Below are 27,196 nucleotides of genomic sequence, written 5' to 3'. Positions count from 1 at the left end.
ACTTCTTGTACAACTCTCAGTGTTTAGTGAAGCCATGAATGCTTGGCTGCACAACCACTAGCTTGACCCAAATCACATTAATATGTTGACTTGACAAATTAATGACAAGTGTACTATTCACCATCTCTTTACCTGTTTTTCTCTTTCAAAAGACTGCCAAATGGTTGTCATTAGGTAATGGCAGAGATGCTGATTTCTTCATCAACAGTCTGCATGTCTTAACTTTTCTCTTTAGTTAAGCAGAACAGTAAAGTTACTAAGCTGTTTAGAGTTTTCCTCAAAATGTTCCCATTCAACAGAAGACAATTTTAACCATCTAATAGAATAGATATGGCATCCATTGTAAAAAGGTTACCTCACACAGTTTCATTTCTAGTTAAAAAAAGCTCTGCACAACTGATCCCAGAGTTGCTATAAACAATGGGGAAGTCAGTAGTGTTTTTGTAGTCTGTTCTCTAGGTGTGTTTAGTTTACCAAGACAGTCATAGAATGCTGTGCTCTGTTTTATATTTTCTGGGCTTTGAAAGAGAATTTCTGATTTCTGTACTATTTCTGGAATATCTTTGACTTGCACTATTATCTACTGTGTTCATTATATGGTTTTCTCCTCCTCCTCCTCAGATCTGTAATATGAAACAATTAGACAATTAAAGTTCATCAACTTTTAATAAGAAAACTGTGTATTTTACTTTCCCCAGAATCTTATTTTGGAAGATAAGTGGATTGTTATGTGGAGAAGAGGAAAAAAAGAGGTAGCCAGTTACTTTTTAGCACTACCTGTCTCTCAATAGATTGTGTCACTGATACGTATTTAGTTAAATCCTCTGCTCAACTCATATTTAGCTTTGAAGTCTGCTGCTTCTGTTTACATCAGAAGAGTGATTTGTGTGCCTAATCTTTCTAGCTATATCAGTTTATCTAAGAGATATTATCCTTACCTACTAATATTGCCTTGCTTAAATTCTTGGACTATATAGCTACACTAATACTGCATGCAAATACAGGAACCTGTGATTTTTAAAACACCGTAGCTGATGAAGTGTTTGTGGGGAGAGAAAAAAGCTGAACTTGTTTCTGCATAGACCTTTAGAGACTGCTGTAACTCAAGGGCATATGACCAAGGGCATATCTATATGCAGGGATGTGAACATCTACATGTGCAATGAATCAGTTCCAGGTGTAAACCCAATAAGATAGGTTAGCACTGTTTGGAGACACGCCTGCAAGCATCTTAATCTAGGATACTATTTCAGGCTATGAGTACCAATCCAACATGAACATTTCCCTGATGTTTAGTCACTTACATACCATTAAAAGGAGGAAGCCCAACAAATAGGTCACTGTGGTTGATGCCTGCTACAGATCTACCAGTGCATGAAAGGAATTCTATAAAGGCTTCTATAGAAAATGGGAAGAAGCCTCATGATGACAGGTCCTGGTTTCCACAGGGAGATATATCCACCATGATAATTGAGGCACAAGCAATCTAAGAGATATTTGCAGTGTCAAGGAAAATTTTATGGTGTTGATGTTGGACTAAACAGCTAGGGGGACCCATTTCTCAGAAAAAAAAAAAAAAGAAAAAAAAGAAAAAAAAGGAAGAATTGATGTGAAGGTCTATGGTTGAATTAGCTGATGAAAATGAGGAGAGAAGTAGCAGAATAATGACCCTAGACTCCATGAGAACTGATTTTAACTTCAGGAAAGGTAAAGCTGTCCTGAAGAGCAAGGGGCCTAAAAAAGCTGGCTGGCTTTCAAGAACAACCTCCTGAAAACACAGGAGGAGTTCATGTCATTTTGCAAGAAAACAGGAAGGCATGGCAAGAGGGAGCAAATACTCAGCTGAATGGGGAACCCCTGACTGAGCTCTGCTTTCTATATATGTAAGGTGGACAATTTTAGCAAGGCTTTATAGACAGTCAGTCTTCTGTATTTCCCCTGAAGACAATTTGTAGAGATATAAACTGAATGAGTAGACAAAGTTGACGGAAACCTGGCCAAACCACAAGACATCATGGATAGCATGCGGTACAGGAATCAGAGGTGTTCCCAGTAGACCAACAGTATTCTGGACTATAGTAGAAAAAGTGTGTAACATTTGGGGGACGTGGTATATGTGGCACTTGTGAAATTGTATTTGGAGTACTATGTCCAGTTTTTATCTCTGTTATATTTACTAAAGTAAGTCCAGCAGAAGGTCACCAAGATTATAAGGGGGTCTGGGAAATACAAAGAGAAGTAGAGAGAACTTTTATTCAGCCTGAAGAAGGGGAGACTAAGGTAAATCTGAGTTATCTTCAACTTGCAGGGGAGGGGGTGTTATAAAGAAGATGGAGCCAAACTTTTCTCAGAGATGTATACAGTGGAAAAAATGAGATGCAATGAACACAAGTTGCATCATGGGAAATGTTGTATAGATACAAGGAAAAATGTCTTCATAGTCAAGGCAATAAACCACTGAAACAGGTTGTTCAGAGAGGTTGTGAAATCTCCATTCTTAGGCACTTTCAAAGTTCAACTGTATATGGCCCTGGACAATCTGCTATAACAAGTTATCCTGCTTTGGGAAGCAGATTGGGATAATTGACCTTCAGACGGAAATTTCAATGTAATGAATGATTCAAATGAGTGAAGATCTATTCTTTTCTTATATATCTCCAATTGACTAGAATAAGCTGTTCCCACTTAAGTTGCTGGCTATTGTGACTCCTACTTAGAGGAGGTGATATAGCTATTACACAGCAAGTAGACCTCTGAGTTTTATAACATTAGACTTCTTTAGAATCAGCCCTCAAAGTTTTATAATACTGGAAATCTCTGAGAAACAATACAGTACGTCCCATAATCCCTGATAGATGAAGCCAAAGTAATAAAGTCAATCTTATAGCCCAGGTACATGGATTCACAACACAAAGGCTGTAGAATCACACTGCACTGTGATTAAATTACAAGCACTAATGCTGAGACTGATCTGTGTGTTTGTGTCCATACACCATATTTTAACCAGAGCATGAATTAAAGCAGACACAATGGTGAAAATGGGAGGAAAGAGGACACCTTTCAGTTTAAAAACACAACTTGAGGCTGGTTGCTGTTAATTAAGAAATTGTTGTGGTTGTATCTGTGGTTTATCTTCTGTCTTTTGGTTACTGAATTTACTTGCTACAAAGTCTTGGCAACCATAATCAAGTCTGCAGTTATCCTTAAAACATGAAATACAACACATAAAACCAGACTGGATGTTTTAGTCATCCTGAGTAGAGTCTAGATAGAGCAACTAGAATCAAAGGCATGCCTTGAGGAGTAAGCTACAGTTCAGTTTGTGCAAGAGTGACAAACTAAGACTCCTAAAGACCTACTAAGTGAAAGAAGTAAAAACCTGGCTAACCACGTTTACAGTCTGCAGGTCAGCTAACTGTTGACTATAGCCAATCTTATCTGGGGCAACAGAAGCAGTTTGTTTGTGTTTTGATTCTGGACTTCATCAAAATGCTTTTTTTAAAATTAGTTTCCCTCACTTCTTTTCTGCATCTTTAGATTACAAGATGACAGTGGGGAGTACCTCATGAAAAACACTTCCTATCAAGAATTTACATAACCAAACATAAAACAGATTTATTTATTTTTTTTTAAGTATTTGCTGCTTCTACTCATGAGAGATTTTACCTGTGCTAAGAATGCTTAACAAACAAAGCAAAGTACTCTAGCAAGTTACTTCAAAAATAACTTTGCTAACTAATTTGTTTTCTTGCTTGTGTGCACTAAATGCTGCTCTGAGTAGACTGCTGGCTGCATGCCATTCAGACATAAAAGCACTGAGACTGCAAAATAAATAATCTTAATAATTTCACCAGGGATTTTATGTTGCAGTATGTTTGAAAACAATGAAAGAAAGTAGATTAACGGGTCTTTTTATCTCACCAGTTTTAAAATAATTGCAGCAGAAACCAAATAAAATGAAGGATCCCTCTTAGAAATTTATGTTAACTTATATTACATCTTTTTATCCACTGCTGTTCTTAAGATCAGCAGTGAACTACAGCTATTTTTCCCCTCACAATTAGTAGTGGTATCCATGTACAAATCTTGTTCACAACCAGAGAAATCACGATCAAGTTTTAATTCTTGGTCTGATTGCTCTGTGCTGCTCTATAGTCAGGCCAATATGAATAATGGCAGTTGGATTTGTAATAAGCCAACTCCAACTTCAAAAGCATATCAGACTGTGAGGGGCAATTAAATGTGAACGCAACTGTGAATCCAATGTGCATATACAACCAGCCCATCACATATTAATACTACAAGATGGAAGACTTTGTCGCAAGAATACTGAATATAGACTGCTGTTTAAACTGCTGCACCTACATTATTTTGTAAAAGACCAAAATCAATGCCTGTGTGTGATGCTTACCTTGCTCAAGGTAGTCCGTGCTTACGCTCCAGAGAGAATAGAGGAAAACCCTCAAAAACACACTAAATTGCAACCCTGCCAATCTCAAAACTTTCAGGTATCCCATCAGCCTTTGTAACAATAACCTTAAGAAGAAAAGCAAAGTATGGTTTTGCCTTGCAGGACACTTGGAGTCTGTTCTAGACTCAGGCATTACCTAAATTTTAGCTGAGGTGAAATGCATACAGTTGTTCCAGAAGACTGAGAGTCACCAAGCACCCTGAAATTCATATTGCAGCTCCGGAGTAGACACAACTCGTGAAGTCAGAATGTGACCCACGGGATATAGGAGGAAAACACTAATTTAACACGTCCCAAATATATTGAAACATCAAGGAAAATAAGGACAATATGACCCTTCACTTTTCATGTTGTTTTTTGTTGTTGTTGTCCTCCTTGTTGTGCATTTGTTTATTTTGTTTTTGTTTGTTTGCTTTTAAGTGCTTTTGCTTCAGTTGACAGGATAAATTTAAGTTCATACATCTTTTTACTTTTCTTAATATATCACAAGCAACTTAATAGCCTAACTCTACTCTCATTTAATTTGGCTTGACATTAGTGACTTCATGGAAAACTCAATAGCTACAGAGCAGAGAACCTAATTCAAGATGATGCCCAGTCATTTGTTATTGCTTTAAATTGCTTGATGTATTAGTATTAACATCCAGGCAAAATAAACTACTAGTTTGTTTTGGTAGCTTGCTATATTCACTTTCACATATGCAAATAGCTTGGTAAGGTCACAAAATCAAAGAATCATTCAGGCTGGGAGAGACCTCTGCTCAAAGCAAGGTCAACACTGAATTTGAACCAGGTTGCTCCATTCCAAAACCTCTCTAGTTTGCCAGTTCTAATGATGAACTATCCCTACAGAGACAAGTTTTCCTAATATCTATTTGAAATCTCCCCTTTCAATTTATTATCATTGTTCCTTATTCTCAGCCTTGCTCTGTCTTCACAGTAACCTCCTTGAAGGTATTGAAAAGCTGCTATTAAAAGCTGTCTCTTTTCCAGACTGAACCAACCCAGTTCCCTCAGCCTCTCCACACAGGGCAAATGCTCCAGACCTGAATTATCTTTGTGTCTCTCTGCTGAACTCACTGCAGGTTATCTGTGTTTTTCTTTTTTGGAGGCCCATAACTGGACAACCTTTTCCCGATATGATCTAATGAGTGTTGACTAAAGGAGTACAATCGATTGCTTTGACTATGCTCCTATTGATACAGCCCATTATGTGGTTAGCCTTCAGATGACAAGCAGTACAAACCTCTTACTCATGAAGGCTAAGTTTAAGTAAGTTGTCTAAATGAACAGTTACATCATGTAAAATCTTGTTTGTGCATATACCTGTTCTCTGGATAACCAAAAGGCATCAAAACTTCCTTTACAACACACACTCAGTTTTTTTAGTAAGAGTAAATGAAAACATTTTCAAAACTTATATTTTAGAAAGTAGCACTAATGTACCAAAATTAGCTATGCTACACAGCATTTTCAATTTTCTGTTAATTAAAGCCTTAGTTTTCCAGACATGCTACAATGTAAGTCATTAATACAGGATAGACATGGACCTTACTTTGTTTGGCAAGTCTCAGAGTGTAAAACTCCTTAACTGTATTTTACACCTACAGTCTTCAAGCTTTGGCAGTTTACAATGGTGAGATCTGAAGGTAAGTTAAATTGCTGGCATTAGGCTAGAGTGTACTGTTTAAAGCTCAGATCCGCCGGCAAGCTGAAACATGGTCTAAGAAGGATAACTTTGTTGTTTTTTCTCACAATGTCCCATAGAGCACATGCCAACACATATAGAGCCAAATTCTGCTGTCAACTATACCAAAGTAAATCCAGAAGGATTTCAATGAAGTTCATTGAATTACTTTACATTCATGTTTATGTTCAGAAGAAAAATGCTCCTTAACTTATGAGACAAGCCGGTCACAAGTTGTTATGAACACACAGTCATTCAAAGCCTAGAGATTTATCAAAAAGGTAGGTTTTGCAGAGTGCTTTAAGAGGTCCTGGGTCAGGGCCTAGACTGTAGATTATCAAGTTGCCATCTGTGAGGTAAGGCAGAACAATTATCCTCATATAGAAATTTAGCCAGCCTTGGCTGTAATATTATGTGTCAGATCTTAAGCTTCTTATGCAGGATCTCATGTGAGGAATTGGCTGTGAGCATTTGCAGAGACAGATACCAATAGCTATAGGCCCAATTTTTTTTATACACTAACTTCTTATGCCACAGCAACTTTAGCATGTCTCTAAATTCTGAATTTCCTCCCTTTTCTGGAGATAAATTGTTTCAACCAAGAGTGCTGTATTTCCATCTCTACAAGTCCCAGGAAAAGGTCTGCAACTACTGAACTATATAAGTTGCAATTATCAGGGTGTAGCTACTCTGGCTGTAAAAAGGTGAGGTAGAAGGGATGCCATTAAATTCATCACCCCAAGAAGAAAATAGCCCCATGTTTGAGGAAGGATGAAGGACATTTGACTCAGCTGAATGTTGTTGGCTTCCCTCCAGATGTGTTGTTTTCCGTGCCTAGATCTGGCCCATCAGTATTCAGTAAAGGTTCGTGCCATCTCACCTCTTAAGTCCCCGAGTGAGCCTCTGTGCTGATTTACTGCTCTCCTAGAAGAGTTCTGGGGCTCCTTGCAGTGTTGGCCTCCCACTTGCCTTTCCTCCCAGCTCATGAGGAATTTGTGAGGTCTGCCACACTGATCGCCTCACCCCAAGACATCCACCGTCCTTATCCCACTACTGACCGTCATATGTACAGCATACTTAGAAATCTGATCAATCATAACACCATGTCTTTTTTGAAGGTGAGGTTTAGGCAATATACTCTCACAACGATTGTCATGAAAGATTCCAACCTGCAAAAGGGGAAAGCTAGGGAATCATGGGCAGAGGAGAAGATAGGGGTGTCAGAAAGCAGCGGATTGCTGCACCATTCTTGTCGGAGACATTTTGCACTGATTCCACTTTGTCCCAAATACTATTCACTGACTTGCAGCAACCCAGGTGGCAAACACTGGAATCTTTGCCCAAGGGCATCCAAGCCTACGCTGCCTAGGTAGTGTACTCATCAGCAGACTTTAGGCTGGGCTGGGGAATGGGAGGATTTTCCTCAAACACTAATGAACTTGTGCTTCTAGGCAGCCAAGAATGAATAATTCACAGTCCACGCCAGCCACTGACTAGGATGGGAGTTCAGTGTCCTAGTCTCAGTGCCCGAGACTTCATCTGCACCTGATATTCAATATCCATCTGCATCAGCAGGCCAGTGAACAGGAACCAGAGCCCAGGGCTTTCTCTCAGAAAAAGTGGCCCAACCACTAGCCTACAGAAATACTCTTCTCTTAGCACTTTCTCTCTGTTCTCATTGTTCTCTATCCAGTAAAAACATCTCAACATTGCAGGTCAGAACAGGACAATCTCCAAAGCAAAATGGAAGAAAATACAAAGCTTGCTTGTTTCAAATGATAGATGACAGTACAAACTAACATCTGGGATGGCTGGTGGAAGGAGCTGACCCCTTGCTTTCAATACAGAATAAGAGACAGTAAAAGGGGCAAGGTAATTAATGGCTGGTGAAATTCAAAAAGAAGTATGATACAGCCACAACAGCAGATTAGGGAATTTCTCTATTTAGCAGCATTCAGAAGAGGATTAATGAGAAAAAGATGGCTTACAAAGGGCAAAGAAAAGGGTCCTTTTGTCCTCCAGACATAAAATGAGGAGAACTTGGATGTTGAAAAAGTCAAAGCCTTAGAGATGCTGTGTGGAAACAATTGTAATATTTAGACACAGATTGGAAATGGTGGTTTGACTGAAAACTGAGCCAAAGATGCTGCCCAGGACTCTGGGCAGGCATAGGCAGAGTGGCAGCGTTCCCTTCCAGGAATGAGAGGATAGTGAAGTATGCCCAGCACACTTCAAACCATTGCTTAGCGAATCCCTAAACAGTCCACTCAGTGACAAATTCCTGTAGAGGCAAAGCATTGGCGTTGCTAGATACTTGCAGCCCTTTCATTTTGCAACAATTTATTTGGACTGTTACAGGTATGTGACTACCTTTAGCAGGGGTTTATGTGGTAGCCATGCCTAAAGTGAAGCTTCTGCTCAATTGTGCAAGACTTTTTGTTCCTTCAGTAACAGACCGAGGTCAGGTTTCTGACAAATATAACAGAGAGGTAAGGAAAAAAAAAAAAAAAAAAAAGGTTATTTGAGACAAGCCCCTGTGGATTTACCTGAAAAGGTTTTCTCTTCTTCAGGAGACAGCACATCTAGTATACAATGACATGAGTGCTGAGTCATCCCGATGGTTTTCCAGTTCAGGACAGGCTCTTATTGATGCTGTAGCACTGCTGCTGTGTAGAATGATCTTTTGGATACCTCAAGAATTTAAGACACTTGTAAGCTGCATTTTGCAGATCACATTTGTAACACAGGACTCTTCGTATTCAAAAAGCTTTACACATTAGCTTTTTGGCCTCAGACAGAAACTCACTATTGCATTCTTTTGCACTGAATAGAGGCTTTTACAGTGTAAATGTCCCCTTATCTAATTCATAGGGTTACTTCTAGCCAGCCAAGACAACTGCACTTAACTGTGCTGTTGTTAAGAGGTGATTTTATTCCATCTTGAACAGGTTGTGGGATGCTTTTTTCTTCCATTTTGCTTTGAAGATTGTCCTGTTCTGACCTGCAATGCCGTGTTTCTGCTGTCCTCCAAATTCCTCAGTTCTTCTCAGTGAGAAACCTATTAAAACTTGTCAAGTTTTAAGGTTCCAGAATGAAGGAGTGCACATCGATAGGACTGAGAGTGTGAGGCTTGGTTACCTGAGCAGTGCCACTTCAAACACTGTGCACTTTCCACTGCTGTTCCGGGTGGGTACCAGAGTCTCTCTAAGTCCTATGTCAGCCCTACCAGACCTGTACAGTTCTGTTGGACTGTGGAAGGCATCCTAAATGACACTGTACACTTTCATTTAGGCAACTGTGTTCCTCTTATATTGCCTTGTTTCCTTGTATCACATTTTCTGCCCTTATCCACAATTAAATAAAATAACTTTAATTTGGGAGTGAAATGCAGCAGGAAATATCCCAATGACCCATGAGAATTAAAAGTCCTGCACAGTAATGAATACAAAAAAAAAAGATGTGATGAAGGCTGGTAACTAAAGTTCAGTGCTCCAGTAGGAGTGTGAGTAGTGGCTAGGATGTGATATCTGTGGGCAAGCAGTGGAATACTCACTTCTCCATGGACAAGCAAGTTGTTGCAAGAGAGGTCTGAGGTTTTGTGGCTGTAATCAGCTGCTCTTCTGTTGACTGTATGTTTCTTCAAGAAAATTAAGGCACAATCTTCACATCAGATGTTTCCTGTCTCTGGTGTATCACCAGGAGTGTAAAATGGGTCACACTAGAACAACACTGTATGAATATTCATCAGTAATTCCAGACTGTGCCATTTTTGTGCACATCCTGACCCTGATCATTTTGCACAATGTTATAAGTATTTGGGGGGCGGGGGGAGCGGGGGGATAGAGGGAGAGAGAGAAAAAAAAAAGAGAAGTCTATTTGAACAAGTGTTTCCAAATATATATATATAACCTCTAGATGTGTAATTGTGGATTCAGAATTGAATTGAAACCTGACTTTAAGAATTAAGATAATTCATCCATATTTCAGTCAGAATAAGCACAAACTTCACCCTTCCAAGCAAAAAGGTTGAAAATGCACACTAAAAGACTGGTAGAAGTACATAGACATTTACAGGTTTTTCACATATTTTGTAATCAAATACACTTTGAAGCCCAATTACCACATTTGATGTAGGTGTCGATGTAGCTGAAACTGTATGTACAGCCAGTGCAAAGTCCATTAATCCTGAGCCTTTATTTGACTCCATAACCATTTTAATGACTTTTTCCACATTTATTGTGGCAATATCATACATCTGCTGAAGATGAGTTATGTTTTCTTTGTTGGTTTTGTTCTTGATTTACAGGCAAGATCTTTGATTGAACTCTTAAGAATACAACGTGCATTCAGAACCCTTCTAAACAGAAGATGCATTTGAGATGTTCATGGAGTCTGCACTATGAAACACAGGTGCTCACTGTCTGGTATGTAGTGTACTTAAACTCGAATAATGAAAGCAATCAGAATATTTACAAATCTCTACTATAGGTACAATTCTAGCATCAAGAGGTCTTGTGGTCTCAAAAAGAACAAGTCTCTTACTTTCACTTCTTTTCTCTCTAGGTATCAGGTTTTTGCCTTACTTCTGCTTCATTTATTTCACTGACATATTTCAGCTTTCCTTACCAGAACATTTTGATGAAGATTTCCCTGAATGTCAGCTAAAGGGATGGATTGTGACACAGGTTTCCAGTATGTTGTAGGAAAATGGGAAAGGGAAATGTGTGAGAACAGTTCAATATCCTTCCTCTATTTTCCAAGCTGCACTACAAACTACATCATGAGCAGAATGTATGCTCTAGCATTTTTAAATGGAAAAAATATATTGTAGTGAAAACAATTCTGAGTAAGCAATAAAAATATTTTTCACAAGAATAAAAATAACATTAAAGGATGCCATCAAAAAACAAAGATGAAAAAATTAAAACTGCAATGTTCACCATGAGCCAATTTTCTGTGAGCATCTACTTGTTTGCATATAGATCTGAACAATGCATTAGTAACTACAATCAATATCTTTTTGTACTTTGCATTTTGCTATTTTTCATGATTAACACCAGACAAGATTTACTGGAGGAGGATTGCTTTTTTGAATTAGGGTTATGGTAGTTTACAGCAAAGTGCTGAAGGAAATTCATGTGACCGACAATTTTTATATAATCAAGGTTGTTTCTGACATTTCTTGTGTTCATTCTAGCAACAGGCACAATTTTATTTGTCAATGGACATAACAAGTTTTAGATCCACCATGAACTCTATAGTAAGGTTTGTGTCAGCCTCTCACAGCTTCTCTCCAAATTGCAGCCTTTTTGCCCAACACAAGTGCATAGAACACAATCTAAGAAGAAGAAAACCAACCAACCAACTAGTGCTTTCTATTGCCTCTTGCCCATAATCTTCCTTGACAAAGAAAATTGCATCTAGAGATAATGCTTCTCCTATAGCTCTTACACAAGACTGACCTATGAAATAGAAAGTGATCATCATAACCATCCATGTAAGGACACCAAAAATGCAAAATCATATTGTTTTATGCATGGTTGTGTTACAATAAGAAAGTATGATACCCCAAAGACCTCCGTCACAACAGCTGACACTCTTTGTTTAAGAACACACAGCTTTTTTTCTTCCTACACATTTTGCTCCCACATGTAGGAATAAAAGCCAATAGGCCATCATACGTATAATAACAAATACCAGTATTAGAAATAAGCTCTTCCACCGTTATCACAGGGGCTCCTAAGGTCCCTCTTTCCTCTGATGAATACCATTAAAATACCAACAGAGATTGATATTCTTTTGAATGGTACCATGAGATATAACTAGAGAAGAGTCTACGGCAAAACTGTTTTGAAACATTCCTGACCTTTGAAGGTGAGACGTAAATTCAGACTGTGGTTGGCGCCACATCTGCTTAGCAAAAACTCTTGAAAGGAACAGGCTTTCTGTCTGAAGAAACTATTTTGGGTTCCCTGGTGACAGCTATGACTGACTTTCTCAAATAAGCTCATATCAATTTAAAGCACACATGGTCTCATTCCAAGGAAACTGTGGCAAGTGTGGTGGGCTCCCTAGGAAGAGTATGATTTAGAAAAGGTTGCAAATGGTATGTGAATCTGACAGCTGCTGGCTGGGTTATTCCTCTTTAGTGTGTATGTTTCTCGACAGAATAAATGTCTCTTTAAAAGTACACAAGTACAGATATCACTCTGTCAGTACAAGCAAGGAGGTCTTTGTTTTAGGTATATATATTTTTTTTTAGATATATGGTTAGCAAGGTCAATTATCCACTTCTGTGCAGGTGAAACACAAGATGCCATCATAAAATTGTGATACAAGCAGTCTGGCCAAGCTAGAGTTACTAGTTACTAACTGCTTCTGCTAAAATCTCACCGACATTAAAATTTACATGTAATATCAGGAAAAATATGCCTAAAAATCCCATCGCATCCTGTCTTTTGTGGCATCGTCACTTCTTTTCAAATGAATTAATAAAATGAAAATGCTACACTGATGGCTTTTTGAAGACCTGAGAAAAAATATCAGGGCTATGGTCTGCGTGAGTTAATTTTGTCTGGTCTTTTTATTATATAATTACTTATATCCAAATGGAATTTATTTTGGAAGAAATTTCCCCAGAGCACTTTGTACTTGTTTGCCATAGATTCTCCGAGTGAATGGGGAGGAGGAGATTGTAGCAGGTTAGTCCAGTTTAAAATCAATGTAAGTATTAACGAGCTTTATATGTAAGACATGTAAAATAGGCTAAAATAACATAATCTATATTATGAAATTCTAAAACAAACAACCAAACAAAATAGTAAAAAGTGAAAAATCTGCCAGTTCAATTTTAATCTGGTCCCATGCATTAAGATTTTACTTCCAAGATTACACCATTTTTTCACCCACATCTTTTAGCTGTAGAACAGTCCTGTTTCCTTTTCATGGCGGGAAGGGATTCAAAGTGTCACAGGCAAAGGTGTCTCATATGAAAAGCCCTATGGGACATTTTTTAACAAGTAAGAAGATGCACAGGGGTAGAGCCAGAAGTGTTGAGGGTAGCAAAAAACATTTTGATGACTATGATGACTAAGAGAGTTACACATTCCCCAGGAGATCTGGATTCTATCACTACCTCTGTCATAGGATTGCCAGGCAATGCTTATATCCAAGCAGCAAGGCTCAGGTGAGATGCAGATACTACTTCTGACACTGAAATGCCTATAAGCTAGGCACACAGTTTTAAGAGAGAAAATCTATCCTAGGTCCACATTTTCCCTCCATTCCCTGTACAGTAGGGGTCCTAAGGCAGCTAGGAGCAGATGTCACACCACCAAGCATGCAGAATGGAAATAATTTGTTAGAAAAAACTGGAGAGAGGGTCTGTCTTTCCTTTCCGGATGAGACAACTCACTGAGAAGGGGATTCAAAGCCCAGAACTCTATTCCACTGCTTAACTTGTCCCGCTCTGCACAGACACCACTTCTTCAGGGTAGTGGTAGTGCTCCTGGTCTCTGAAATAATAATATGATTAGGATATTCCCCTAAATTCCATGCATTTTTTAGGCTTTTCTCAGCATAGGATGATATAAACATATACTAATTTCTCAGGAGAGAAGAACAGCCTACCATTAGATTTAAAAATGGAGACTTATAACCAATATATGCCTGGCTTGTCTATTTCATCGATGGTATTTCTTCCCCTGTAACTCAGTTCTTCATTTGTTTTGTCCTCTTTGTCTGCCTTAACCCAGTGCCTTGCCCAGTCAATTCAAGGTTCCAGGAGCCACGTCAGTCCACTCCTATGTTTCATTCAACAATTCATAGGTCCAGACCTTTTGGCCAGCTGGTACCCAGTCATCACTATCCTGCTAAAACATCACCAGCCTTTGCTTGCAAGGTGTCTCTTAAGCTCCTTTATTTATCCCTTTCCCAGGGTAACTCTCTTCTGCTTTTAAAACTTGTATCTTCCTTCTCCACCTTGTCTGTGCTCAAGTAAGAGGGGACATGAGGAATAAAAGACACCCTCTGCATTCTCATGACCAAATATTTCCTAAGTATTTTGAAACACTGTGGATTTTTTTGGTAATATTTTTAAACTATTCAATTTTCAGCAGCCTGAAATTACCTTTTCTGTGGCTTTGAAGCATTTTTTCAGGTTATTTATGTATATTTTGGATTTGGGGGATTTGGGAGGAGGAGGGCATGTTAGCATCTTCCCAGAGCAAGTATTTTAATCATTCTGAGCACACAAGTGAATCAGAGCCAGAAACAAATGGGAAATAAGTGTTACAATTCATGCTACAATTTTTCTAAAATAACCATGTCAAAATGAAGAAATTCCTTGCATTCTGACCAGCTAAGTGTGTGTTTCTTTGCCTATGGCTTTGAATGGTAGTTCAAGTAACCATACAGTCAGCCTCCAAATGAGGCACATGGTGCCAGAGTGCAGGGAAATACACACCTGGCAAAATCCACATAGTTAGGCATCAGTAATTACAGAGCATCACTGCACCTGCAGTGGCTGTTAACTATCATGAATACACAGCAAGAAAATGCATTTAGAGCAGGAAATTCTATTTACTTATCATAGACAGTCATTTTCAAAATTAACAGGTCGTGTGTTGTGTTGCTATGTATTTTTCACAGCTCAAAGTTCATGGCAGAGAGCCCTTCCCTCCACAAAATGTATGTGTTCTACAGAAAGGAAAAGGTCACTAAGGACAGTATGTCTTTGTCTCAGAGTAGCACATCACACAGCAATAACTTCAAGAAACAAACACAAGCAATCTTCTGTTATTCCACTTGCCTTAACTGCTTCCAAGTCAGGTTGAGGGAAGCAGGCTACAAGATGGGACCTGCCCCGTATTGAACAGTATTTCTAGCAGCATGTCTTCCTTATCCTTTCATCCTTCATTGACCTGAAAACACACTGCAATAAAGTTTTGCTTCTGGGTGTTCATCTCAGATTGAGTTTCTAGCATTACTTTATACATTGCAAATGATATTACAGGAAATGTAAAACATTTCTGCAGTCTAATCTTTTAAGTGTTCTCAAAAGGAAAATAGTTCAATGGGTATTTGCTTAACATCTGGCATGTTTGATCTTTCTGAGAAATTGTCATGTGAAGCAATCTACTACAGAACCTTCTTAATTTTTAACCTCTCACTGATTACCTGCTATTGGGCACTCTTGGAAACAGAACACTGGAATGAGGTCAAACAATATGTTACTTGTACAGAGTTGGATTAATACATTAGTGTAATTCTGTTATTCAACTGCAAAAGTCAATTACTCATAGATGGCAACAGAATGATAAAGAAATCTCAGTCAACTGAGATAAAATAAATTTACAGTACAAAGCTGGGATGAAAACCATTTTACCTTGCTTCAATGGCAGTACATGATGCGTTTCTAAAGATGGAACATAGTTTCCATTTTATGATTCATTTACAGAGCATTGTTGTTGCACAAGCTACATGCTTTTTACTATACTACTGAGTAGTAATGGAAAACTCAATTGTGCCAGCACTGAATTATGCTTATAAACACTGAAAATGCAGCTAGCCATCTAAAGGAAGAAAATGAATTGTTCAGCAACCTGACAAATTCAGGAAAGAGATGTTTGGGGCTGACGTGCCTGTTTAAGGGAGGCATATGCATAGGCATTGTGCCAGAAGAGTCGTTAGTACTATACAACATGAAAACAGTTACCGTACATACATAAAAGCAAGCGATTTCACCTGTCCTTGAAAAATAACATATCTTCTTGTATAGCTATATACCCACTCCAGACAAACAGTTTTCAGGCTACTTGTGAGCATTCAAATGACTAACTTTATAGTTACAATTATTCTAAGAAAAGATTTGATTTTACCACAAGGAAGCATAGCAATTATCTCTTGCATTTTGTGGCTGATTGCACATGAAATCAATGCAAAATCCATTCAATGTCAAGATCATCTTGTGGCTGCAGTAGCAAGAATGTCATCAATGAACATTCCAGGCAATTAAATTAATATTAAAATAAAATGTATTCACACCCTATTGAGGAATTACACTGTATCCTTGCAGCATTGGAATGGGCACTATATGCATTCCTTAGTTACACTGGTAATTTCACTAAACTGTACTTGGAAAAAGATAGCAATTAGACTTTGAGGCACATCTCTGGAAGTCATATGGTTTTAGCATAATTTTTGAGGCTTAAAAAAAAAAGGATAAAAATAACAACTCAGATATTTCTGGCAATATATTATTAGGAAAGAAAAATATTGCATTGTGGTCCCAGTAAGAAATCTCTGTTATAATGCTTGAACTTTGTCATACCATGTGGGCCAGCAGTGTATGTCGAATGATGGCCAGACACTACAGCAGACTTATTGATTTAGTGGACTCTCCCCATCCGGTGTTTGATCTCCTAGTGTACACGCCCTGGACAGTAGCTGTGGCTGCTATTTAAACTGAGATCTTTTGGTCTGAAAGTAGCACTTCTACCTGACACAAAAGAAATCCTCCCTCCTGAATGAATCAGTAAGATCTGTGTTAAGTGAAAGCTTGTCTCATCTGACTGCTCCTTGAATATCTTGCTGGTACCTCTCCAAAAACATAGAAATATTCTGGCAAAGTAATGGGACTGAAAAGAGGGTTCTTTGTTCCCTGAGTTGCTGTACAGTTTGAAAGTGAAAATACAAAGATATCTGTAGGTCACCAAAGGTTAACATTTCCTCTGGTATTACTGATTTGACAAATGAAGGGAAAACAAACACCCCAGCCATAGGAACAGAATGGCAGAATCATTGCAAATCCAGAAGCACACAACACTAATAAACAAGTGAAGGTACACTTCCAGTGGTATCCAGAGCAGCATCCGATTGAGGATCTGGATCAAAACTTTCTCTGGAGATTTATGTAGGACAAAGGGCTTTTCTGTTCTTTCTTCAGGCACCTGATGCTAAATCCAGATGGCCGACTCCTGGTATTGGACACAGTGGCTGCCCATTCATTTGTTGTGCAAATATTTTCCTTCAGCCAAAAGTAAGCCGATTTTGGTATTATTGAACACAGATCTAGGGAGCAAGCAGCCACATTACTTGTTCACTTATTCACTTATCCATCTAAGTGAGTAAGTTAAGAAAACAAAAACATCAAATTTTCATCTGTCTAATCAATAAACAGGCAAGGTAGTCAAATGATTTTAAATAAGATTAAAACTATGTCCATGTTAAATAGAGTTCTTTTCTTCTCTCTTCGCTTCTTGTCTTCTCTTTTCTTCTTTTCTTCTTTTCTTCTTTTCTTTTTTCTTTTCTTTTTTCTTTTCTTTTCTTTTCTTTTCTTTTCTTTTCTTTTCTTTTCTTTTCTTTTCTTTTCTTTTCTTTTCTTTTCTTTTCTTTTCTTTTCTTCTCTATTTTCCTTTCCTTTCCTTTCCTTTCCTTTCCTTTCCTTTTCTTTCCTTTCCTTTTCTTTCCTTGCCTTTCCTTTCCTTTTCTTTTCTTTTTTCTTTTCCTTTCCTTTCCTTTTTTTCCTTTTTTTCTTTTCTCTTTTCTTTTCTTTTCTCTTTTCTTTTCTCTCTTTTCCTTTCCCTTTTCCCTTTCCCTTTCTTCCTTTTTTTTTTTTTTTTTCTGCATTAAGGGTGCTGCATTGTCTGCACTCCATATAAAATGATTGGGTGGAATTATTATTCTTATTTGTGACACTTTCAAATAACTCACCCTTATTTAAGAAAATAATAGCACTGGTGTTACATTCATTCCATTTTAAGTGGATTTACTGTAAAATAACTGTAAGATGTACTTATTAATTTCCCACAAGTTATAATGAAAAGAACAAAGATTGGATATAGTTCTGCCACTACCTCAGTAATGCTTAGCCTGTACATGACTGCTGCTGCCTAATCCTACGTCCAACAGATGAATGGTTAAGAGACTGAAAAGATTAAAACTCACACTATACAAAGCCAGAACACGTACGGAAGTGATGCATATTAGGAAGAAAAGGTCTGTCATGGCTTCAGGTAAAGGTGGCAGAAATATTCCCTGCTTCACCGTCCTCCTTATTTAGCTTGTGAGTGAGAGACAAAGACATTTCTGCAGCTCAATGCCTTGTCCCAGCAAAAAAGTGGAAAAGTGTTAATACGAGGAGTCAAAAACATAAGCCCATAAAAAGTGGGCTTATGGGTGAAGCCCAGAAGTCTGTGTTCAACAGTGGAGTAAAGAGAGTATGCAGGGAAAGGATGTGACCCTGCCATTTTGTGAGATTAATTTCCCTAGCATTCTCCTGACATTCAGAGTGGGTAGAGGGATGAACCCTCTGGCACTCCTTTTTGTATCCTGTTTATGGACCAGTCATCCACAGATTCACCTAATCCCTGTTGAACCAGAAAATCCTCAGTATCCACAACTTCCTGTGGCAGCAGTGTCCAGCAGCCTACTACCTTTACTACCTATGGTGTAAAGAAGTATTTTTTTTCCTTTTATCTATTTTAAACCAGTCCCCTTCTGGTTCCTTTGAGTGTCTTCTGATCCCTGTGTAACAGTGACTAACACTGCCACGTGCTCACTATTTTCATAATTCTGTAAAACAGGTTCAGCGGATCCTCTCAGCTATCTCCTCTCCAAACAGAAGAGCCTCAGACTTTTTAGGCTCTACTCACTTATCTGTTATTAAAAACTGAGCACTAAGAAAACCTGACAGCAAACCTGGGTGTCAAAGACATCAGTGTGCCTGAAAGGGCCCTGGGAAAGGAAAGGGCCTTGAAAAATACCCAATTATTTCCTTGAACTATGCTGCTTTTCCAAGCTTGGTGAGCCAGAAACACCTGGTTGTTTACAGCCCACAACCAGCTTTTCTTTCTTGCTTTTACAGACACATTAAGAGCTTTCTGATTCTCTAGACTTCTCCTTCCTCTTCCTAATACATCCTGCTAAGGCATGAGAAGTCATGGCCCTGAGAGCACTGATAGACCTGCCTATCCCTGTCAAAGGCCCAGGCCCCCACGTCAGACCCAGGGCCGTCACTCCTTGCCCCAGTGAGGCTGCAGGGGGGCTGGGCTCCAGCTCCCCACAACACAGCCCTGCTCAGCCCCACTGATCTGCATGAGCACTGACATGCTCCAGGCCCTCAATGTCTTTCCTGTAGTGAGGGGCCCAAAACTGAACTCAGTACTCAAGGTGCAGCCTGACTTCAGGCCCACATCATCACCACAGATCTGCCTGGATCTGCCACAGATCTCCAGCCCTGATCCTGACCCTGACCTGCCTCTTGACACCCTGGGTTGGCTTTGGACCTGCCTCATCCCCACACATTTCCCTGATGACCCAGGCTCTGGGCCAAACATGGCTACCACCTCTGGGCCTGGGCTGCTCCCTCACTGCCCAGCCAGCTCCCTGCCCTCAGCACCCAGCCTCTGGCCTTTTGGGACCAGCCGGCCACTGACATGCTAGCACAAACAGTGGAAAAGTCCCCGATTAGCTCCCCAAAGCATGAAAAAGCATATGAAGCTTTGAAATTACTTTTAATCTGCCTTTGTGCCTCTGCAGATAACAATCAACGAGGAAGCAAAAGGATGCAAACATGATGGACAGCCTGCTGGGCTTTGGAAATACTTTAAATTTTATGCAGCAAATGGAGCCACATACTGACATTTCAAATCTTCTCCTTCAGAGAATTCTTTACAGAAACATTTTCATCACATTTTGCTCTGTCTTCAGTATGCCTACATTTTAACATCTTTAATAAAGCTGAAGAAAAGAACAAGTAATAGAGACAAAAAATCCCACATTACTGCTTAATATCTACATGATGGACTGAAGTGGCTTTATTTAACAGCTGATAGCAGATATGAAAACAATCCAGCTAAAACCCTCTCAGAACCCTATGCCCTCATCAGCTATAGCACTGTCAGGACATCCAGTCTATTCAGAAAATAACTTTCCAAAAAGTCCTAAATACTCATGTGCTTTATTGTTACCCATGCTATGATGGCACCATGATATTAGCTTTGTACATCTGTAAATAAAGCCACCATTACAGGTTGTTACTGGCCCACTGTAATGAAAGGAAATACGACTTGAACATTTGAAAATTAATCCCAAATGAATGGATTCCTTCATTTGAAAAAAAAAATCCATATCAAATTTCCGAATGTTTAAATCCCAAATATTTCCTAAGATACATGGCTGTGGGAGGCACTTGGAAGTTTTAATTAAAACTCTGCTTACAGAATGAACCCTGATTCTCAGAACGGCTGGCTATCATTAAAAAATTACCTTACAAGGTACAGAAACACAAAATTTGAGAAATCATCTGAATTCTGATTTTTTAATATTGCTATGTAAATTTGCCAGATAACCATATTTGGGAATGCTGTTTAAAACGGCTAAGAATGTTAATAAAGTTATTGGAATATTAGGTCAAAGCTAAATACATGAAAGAATATCCATTGGCACGAGTACCAGGAACCACATCAGATGACTAACTCAGGAAAACATTACTGTATCAGTTACAGCCATGTCACATTCTTCAAAGTTTTTCTTAATACACATAAGGGCTTAGAACTATACATTTTTTGTGTGTGTGTTCTGTGTTTTTTCTTTTTCACAGAAGGAATCATTTCTAAAATATCCAGCTAATGTCAGATAAAGTTAACAGAAGTCATCTGTGAAAAATTTAAAGAAAAAAAATAAAACCTTCAGTAGAAATGTCTTAAAGTGGCTGTCAGTCTTCATTAGTTCTTTACATTCTCTCTTCTTCCTCACCAGCCCTGCTGCAGGCTATGTCTGCAACAACTGTGAAACCCTAGTCCCTTTTGAGGGTTGTCATTGCATTGGGCTTGTTGTGGACTCAGCAGAAAAACATATTGCCACCAAAACCCTGAGTGCCACTGGTGAGGCTCCCAAAGGGTTTGTACAGTTTAGGTAATTTCTCTCTTTACTAAGATGCTCCTTACTAGGATGATTCACATACTGATTACATTAAAAGCAGGTATCTCTGAGTATTTGATTAGAAACTAAGACAGCTATGAACCTCAAGTGAGTCTCTAGAGTCAGTCCTATCAACACAATCAGCTTCAGCTCTTTGTACTGCTACTAGGAGTAACATCCCTCTCTACACCCCACAGCCTCCATGCCCAGACTCTGCTTTGCCTATTATTGAGTCTTTTCTTGTCAAACAAATCAACTAAAGAGGAGTATCCACAGCTCTCCTACTTTGGCTCCCTCCAGAATATGACACTCCGCTCCCCAACACAGGCTTTTCTTCCCTCTTCAATTCTTTTGAGGCAGGGAAGTCCTCTGTTTGGTGAGAGTTCAACCAGTGTCACCAGTGTGACACAGAACAGTCATGCTTATCAAACTACACTGTGAGCTGTATAAATTTTAGACACACGTTTTAGAGGAAATTATTGTAATAACTAGACCCAAGAAAGTAAAAATATTATTTTGACCAAAGTAAAACATTTGTTTCTACAGGATGAGACGCCATCATTGCCATTTCTTCCCTTCAAAAGATTACAAATGTACAAGTTAAAATGGCAAAGTCAGTGACTGCAGCAGCAGTCTATGTGAAGGGTTGTTTGCTCTTCCATATGCCACAGTTTTGCCAGAGAACAGGAGTTATTCTGTGACCATACGATTAGCTGTATCTTTGGCTAACCTTGCTTTCCTTACCAAGTAATTACTAAGTACCAGCAATATCAAATGTGTGTCATTTCTGGTAGGGTACTGATCTTTCCACTTTTCCAGCTTCTTCAAAATATTTGTTTCGTGCCTATGCCTTATCAAGTACTCTGTAAGCATCACAAAACAAGATGGGAGTCATTGCAATGGGAAAGAAAAATGCAAACAATATGCCATCGTGGGAACCACATCACTCTTATGGGCCCTTGACACTGAAATCTGCAGCTGTCATCCCCACGTGTTGGCCCACTTATTTCATACCAGTGCTTGGAAAGTGAGTCATGATTCACTTCCTCTTGTCCTGAGCGGGGACATGTTGCTCCCTGCCTAGCGACTCTGTTTGTACATGTGGAATTATACAGAGGAATTTGCAGCCAAGAATCCTAAAATAATGCTCGAAAATAGTATGTACTTCAGTGCTACAATTCTTTGGCATGGTGATTGCTTTCATGTCCCACTTTTGAATTTACTTTCAAAAGTAGGACACGAAAAAATTTTGAAGTTAATTAGGGCCCCCTATCTTACTGGAAAATTTTCAATCTTCCACCTAATCCAAGTCTACGTTTCAGTAGGAAAATGAGAAACCACATCAAGAGATTTCATTTTTCCTGTCATAAACAAAATCAGACTGCCAATAGCTCAAAAGTCTTGAAGAGAGGCATAGTGGTCCAATGGTGGTTTGTTTTGGTTTGTTTTTTTCCCTTGCAATGCTGAGCTCTAAGGGCACATTACTGGGGGAACACAACCTGCTTCAAATTTATGCATGAAGACCAGTTTTCATTTTGACCAATACTTCAGGATACCAGGCTTTCTGAAATAATATTTTAACAGTTGTCTAAATCAAGTGCTGATTCAGACAGTGTTCCAGCTCAGTTTACCACTGGCCAAGAGATAAATTTATTCTGGATAGCCACCAGAGTGGACCTGAGTAGAGTCATGGGTCATTTTCCCTGTACCGGAGAACCTCCCTATGCTCCCCAGTTCTTGGCTGGGGCATGCACCTTGACTGTATCCCAACCACATACTGGTGTGACAAGAGGGCACCTGTACCCTGTTGTCCATAAAAGCGCTATCCAAATATGTACCATGATACACTAACACCATTAACAAATTGAGAGGCTTCAAATGTGTTTAGGTACAAAGCTACAGGTAGGCACAAATGCATTCCTTTTATCAAGTCTATGTCTAGCTATAACCCAAAAGAAATTTATATCACAAATACCCTGAATCATTAAAAACATATTTACAATATTGATATACTTTTTTTAATGTAAAATGTAACCTTCATCTTTTTCTCTATTTCTATGCTGCTATTTTTTTTTCCTGTTATATATGACACAGACCTGATCAAAATCGTTAATCTGAAAAAAGGTCCTATAGTATTTCTTGGTTAGTTTTGGCTTGGCTTTCAGAGGGAAAAAGTTAATATTAATTTTTTTTTCATAAAAATGTATATATTTAAATTTTAAAACTGATAAAATAGATTGAAAAGCATTATTGTGGAAAAAGTTTTCTATAAGCTTTTCTGTAGTAACTTGAAATTTGAGTAATGATTTTCTAGAGTTTTAGGCAACAAATCAATAGAACAGAGATAAAAGTATGATTTTTAGATCTCACTTGTGTTGCTCTCCTATTCCATTTTCAGTTCTTGCAAATGGAAAACATCTTTCTTCCCTTAATGAGTTTTTAGACCAACCCTAACTATTGTAAAGGTATAAGTAGGTCTGACTTGTTCACTGACAGCAAAAACTAAGAGTATTAGGGTTCTATTAACTCAGGAAGTTCTGTGTAAAATCTTCAGCTAATTGGAGAAAAAAAAGAAGCTAGTAAACTAGTAAACTGCAGGTTCAAGCTGAAAAAAGTCTTGAAAAGTCTTGACATACACACACACAAAAATAAATTGCAAGTCCAAAACATGACATGAAAAATTAGCCAGGTTAAAACCATAGTGGACTTCTTTCTCAGCAAGTCCTGCAATGATCAGTTTGGAATAGTTTCATATTCTATTATAGGAACGTCAAACTCTTTATGTTAAGTTTGAACTGTTTTATACAGCATGCAAAGCAGCTGCTAAGTCAGTAGCAGACGTGTGTGTTTCCATTTCTCATATTCAATCTTTAGTAGAAAGAAGAAGAGGAAAAAAAAATCCCCAGCAGTTTATCTGGAAATGGTGAGCTCTGTTATTAATAATATAAATTGATGAATCAATTTTCAGTGGCTGTATAGAATTACAAGAACATTTTTTGTCTGAACGTCTTTTCGGATATAAGCACTGAAGAAGGCTTGATAAAAGATCAATTACTGTTTACAAAACACTTGAGTAATGCAAAATCATTAAAGTGCACTGTTTTAGGAAGTGCAACTTCCAAAGGAAAACCAACATATAAAAAAAAAAGTAGACTGAATATAAGCTTTCAGGGCAGAGAGTGGTGGTGAAGGGAAAGAATACCTATGAACCAACATGTACATGATTTCAAAGTTATACTTCCCGATACTACAGCCAGGCATTTCATTTATGAATTGCATCAATTTTTTCTTTGCTGAAAAGGAGATTTGGGAAGATAAAAGGGCTAGCCAGTGATGGGTCAAAAATTGGAAGAATACAGTTCATATCTGATACAGTCAAGAATGTTTGTGCTTTGGAGAGATTGACCAAATAACATCATCTTAGAGTTCAACATTATTTCCAGCTAGCCACATGTCAGCCCAACACCTAAAAAAAAAAAAAAAGAAAAGAAAAAAAAAAAGGTTAGAAATGAAATTTTGAAAGAGATAAGAATATGCCCAAACTCTGGAAATGTTTCAATCCTCTTAGCCTCCCCATGTTAAGAAGTGTGAGTTTGTTTCATGGCAGTGTTTCATGGCACAGACCCAGGTCCATGGGCACACTTCAGACTGGGATGTGACACGGTGGCTGCAGGCCTGGTTTGCGGCCTGGTGCAGTGTGTTATATATACCACATGGCTCTGCAGAGCATGGGAACTGAAACAGCTGCCACTCCACCTGTGGTACAGCATGCTGACGATTCTTCACTCACACCCTTGGCCACCGACCACAGATGAGGCCGGACAGCTGTGTAAGATGGAGCGTGTGAGTGTTGTCACACCATGTAAATAAAGCGGGTACAGTAGGTAAACAGGTTTCAAAGTAGAATGCAGTGGATTTGATAAGGCTGACATTCCAAAATAACATCTTGGTGAAGAATTGTAGCACTTGTAATCACAAATTTCAGAATGATTTCTTCTACAGAAAATTACTAGGACCTGCAGAACTAGTATCACCTTACAAATCTGCCAGTGAATGGTTTATTAAAACAAAGGAGGTGACTGCCCTCCTTGGAAAACGAGGATTTTGTACAGCAGGCAGCAGGCTAGTATACCTTCAGTCAGGCAAGTGTTTTATAAATATTATTTTCATTTATAATTACTTGAAATCATATCTTAGTATGGCTGACTGAGATTTCAATAAAGAACTTTGATATTTTAAAGTATTCTGGTATGTGAGAAGTAGGATGCATATACAGCACACCTGGGTGCTAGAATTGGTGGCTTTAAAGATCATTTTATTGATGTGTTCTGCAGAAAACCTCCAGCTCCAAGGCGAACATATTCTGTGTTGGTAGCCAACATTCCTGAAATACATCATAGTTCATGGGCGAGAACCTCTTTCACATCCTCTAAGTCTGCAGAAGCAGCAAACACTGCTCACTAACAGGACTTACTTTGTTAACTAGAGAATGAACAAATATCTCCAGAAAAGAGAAAAGGCAATATTATCCATTTGTTGAAGGATGCTAAGCAATACATTTTGAGTGAAATCACAGCACAGCCTTGGAAGATAATTCTGCAAAACATATAGGCTCTTTTTTTCACAATTAAGTAGTGCTGTTGAAGAAAATTTGCTGACATCTTCCACTAAGCTGTCAGATGACTGGAAACAGTTAAGTACCACTAGGACTTTTCACTGTAGCTTTTATCATAAGTCAGATAAAAGATCTCCTCACAATTACGTGAAAAAAGAGTGGAGAGTATAGAAAGCTTTGCTTATGCCATGACACAGTAAGAACCTAACTGATACCCAGGTAGCAAGCAGCTGTCACCATGCTCTCAGATGTCAGTTCTGTATGCTACACAAGACACAGCTTCTCAGAAAATTTTCAAAGACTTTTAAATAAATTTTGATTATATTTAGAAAGCAATAAATAACACTTACTTTAGATAACCAGCTAATTATGAATCCAGGCATAAATGCAAAAAGGCAATTTTATAACTCAGCCACCTTGCCAGTTTGAAAATTTTTCGCTCCATTAGAGATAAAAGTTTACATATATAGTATTTAGTGTTGATAATTATGATGTCTTAATTTATGGTATTATTATCAACCACATTTAGAACGTATTCTTTTACATGCAGTACTGGAGTTAGATTGGACAATTACAGTATTTACACAATTGCAGTTTTGCCCATGTGTATCAGCCTAAATTATATGCTACAAACTTTTGCTTCTCCAGGCCAAGTACTTGTCTGTTAGAAATGATGAGCTTTATTCTCTTTGAAGTTACACTGGCATTATTCCTGTTACACCATGTAGCGTATTTCTAATTTCTACTGGTACAGGTGAAAGAAAAGTCAAACCTTCTATTTCACACCAGTCATTTCATAAAATATCCTACCACTGCCTCAAATCTCTGTCCATCTTAATGGTCTCATTACACTTTCTAAAGGAATACTGGAATAACGCTGATGTCCTGAACTGGTTTTAATTTCTTTTTTCAAAACTTCACTGAAATTAATATATCTCAGGCAGTTTTGCTGCTGCTGAGTTCAGGCTGAAGATTAGTTATAATTCCCTACAGTCAGAAGAAGTATATCAAGAACAAGGTTTCCTGTCGCTGTTGTTTGTATTGCTCTAAAATTTACATTCAGATTAAATACACACGTTCTGAAAAGCCTAACAGGTATATCTTTCACGTAGTACCTTCACAGAAAACCATATATGGGAAGCACTGATTTTCAGGAATGCTTTGTAAATGTTAGCGGTCAGCATGTGTGCCATTCAATATGCTTCATTTTGCAAGTATAAAGCAAATTCTAAAGTCCAGTCCCTCTGACAAATAACAAAGTTTTTTTGATAGTTTTTTTTTGATAGTGAGCTCTCAACATATGTATCCAAACTATAAAGGCCTAACAGAGTATCTGTTTTGGTGGTTAGATAAAATCTAATAAGCTCTTTGTGGGCTTACACAGTGAAAAGAAGCTTCTGGAATAAAATTGGTCATCCCTTCAAAATACTTTTTGCGTAGCAAAATCAACTGTGTCATTTTTAGGAATTCCTTACATAACATTTAAGGGTGGACCAGGAAT

General features: G+C 38.4%; 2 long non-coding RNA genes across 4 annotated transcripts in view; one reads left to right on the top strand and one right to left on the bottom strand.

Moving 5' to 3' along the window:
* Window positions 1-27,196, bottom strand: part of LOC121070568 — a 240,625-nt gene that overhangs the window by 138,145 nt on the left and 75,284 nt on the right. The window lies entirely within an intron of this gene.
* LOC121070575 lies at window positions 16,427-19,914 on the top strand. Its single transcript, XR_005820146.1, has 2 exons — window positions 16,427-17,196; window positions 19,698-19,914. It is a non-coding gene; the product is annotated as an uncharacterized LOC121070575 (long non-coding RNA).

The sequence above is a fragment of the Cygnus olor genome, chromosome 5 (assembly GCF_009769625.2).
Source record: "Cygnus olor isolate bCygOlo1 chromosome 5, bCygOlo1.pri.v2, whole genome shotgun sequence".
In the NCBI taxonomy this organism is placed as follows: Eukaryota; Metazoa; Chordata; class Aves; order Anseriformes; family Anatidae; genus Cygnus; species Cygnus olor.
The sequence above is the reverse complement of the archived record's forward strand: the minus strand, read 5'-3'. Positions and strand labels throughout refer to the sequence as shown.